At 42.4% G+C, this 1,955-nt stretch overlaps 1 pseudogene; it reads right to left on the minus strand.

Moving 5' to 3' along the window:
* Positions 1-332: 332 nt before the first annotated feature.
* Positions 333-1,668, minus strand: LOC119332337 (annotated as a pseudogene).
* Positions 1,669-1,955: the final 287 nt, after the last annotated feature.

The raw sequence follows: 1,955 nt of genomic DNA on the forward strand, positions 1-1,955 counted from the left end.
TTTGCTTCTGGGACATGTTAATCTTTTCTCCTTTCTCTAAGGTTTTGTTGATGACTTGGCGAACATTTGAAGTTTAATTATTCTACACTATGAGTTAGTTTAAGAAATATTTTCCCCTCACTTTCTGTCGCAAAAAAGACAAACAAATTTGGTTGTCACGATCGAGTCATGGGTAGGCCAAACCAAAGCCAGAGTTAAATAAATTATGTATAGATGGCAGCAAGAGAAACTCATTTTATTGGTTGCTGCTACGTACAATCACAGCCGTTGAACATCGATTATATACGATCCCATTCTTTTCTCTTCTCCTAGAATGGAGCAGTTCTTGGAAGTCAACTGGCCTTGTGGCTCCATTTCCTGTTGCAGTTTTGCACACAGATCGCGGCGTCAGCTGCATCTGTAAAAATGCAATGCAAGAACAGAAATGGTCAGAACAGAAGAGAAGAAACGATCCTTGTCAAAAGAAAAAGAAACACACAGATTCAAATTCGTCGATTCAAAAGATGAAAAAGGAATGTGGTCAATATGGTCCTGCCGTCTTACCTTCTGGCCCCGTCGTCCAGCCACAGACGCTCAGGCTCAGCTTGCAGGCCATCCTGCATGTGGCGCCGCCGTCGTCACCGAGAGCGGCCTGGCCGGTGCCAAGGCTGGAGCTGCAGTAGTTGACGCAGGATGGGATGCAGAGCCAGCGCGGCGCGTCCTGCCTGCACTCGGAAGTGTTTGCACTTATATTTTTGTTGAGGTTTCAAAAAATGTTTATGTTTCAAAAGGTGTTCACTTTTTCAAAGTTGTTGGTTTCTGCTTAAATAATTTCGGCCTCTTATTATGTCAGTCATAGTCGTCTGGTGTAGTGGCTAGTGAAATCAGGTCAACCATGCCAGGTCCTAAGTTTGACTCCACAGCATGTTTTTTGTTTTGGAATTATTACGTCACGCGTTAAGAAAAACAAAGAAGGAATTTTTACGTCTCGTGTGAAAAAAAACTCGCTACATGTCTGGTGGGCCGACCCAGTCGATTCCGCAACCAACAATCTAAAAACAATTTTTAAAAACATTACTTATGAAATTCCAAAAACATATTTTAAAAATGTAACACAATTTTGAAAATCTGAAAAAAATCATAGTATCTGAAAAACTGTTGGTATTCTGAACATTTTTGACAAATGTGATTTTCTTGAAATCACGAACAGTTTTTTTTACCTGTGAATAGAATTTTAAAATTCCACCCATTTTCTGAAAAACACAAAATGAATTGAATTTGCGCCAACAATAGAAACCAGGAACATTTTTTAACTTCTGAACAATTTTAGAAATATGTGAACATTTTTTAAACTTCACGAATTCTTGTTGTGTTATAGTGGGCCGGCCCGGATTCTTGTCGGTGAGAGTAGCTGGTTATCCCGGACGGGATTATACTATTCTCAGTTTGCCAAACAGGTCTAGGGTCCAAAATAGACCGAGATTGCAAGTTCAGAGTGCCAATTTCTGGGATTCAAAGTTTAGGGTTTGATTTAACTTTCGTCTACAACTTCAAGGTTTATTTTGGACTTTTTCCGTCTCTATAGCAGTGGCAGAACTCGGACATGGCTGCCACCTACTGCTGCTCCATGAGGAGCAGGAGCACGCACAGTGCGGCCATGGCGGCCACCCTCAACTTCTTGGCCTTCATCTCCTTCCTCGAGCAAGCTGTGGCCTCTTCTTCTCCTGGATCAAGGGAGGCAGAGGAGATAACTGTGTGGTGAGAGTGTGAGGCTGTGTGGGTTCTTATATGGGCAGTTGGGCACCAGAGCTCCGAGGACAAAACCGACATTTGACCTTTGTAATGTATTTCCCGGTAAATGAAATAGGCATGATTTACCTTAGCATCGCCGCCAGGTTATCTGGCGTGTTTTCGTCGAATGGATGATGGGCAGGTGGAGTGTCCTGTAGCATAACCTTGTTCCTGAAAACATGAGT

The sequence above is a fragment of the Triticum dicoccoides genome, chromosome 7A, assembly GCF_002162155.2.
Source record: "Triticum dicoccoides isolate Atlit2015 ecotype Zavitan chromosome 7A, WEW_v2.0, whole genome shotgun sequence".
NCBI classification, from domain to species: Eukaryota; Viridiplantae; Streptophyta; class Magnoliopsida; order Poales; family Poaceae; genus Triticum; species Triticum dicoccoides.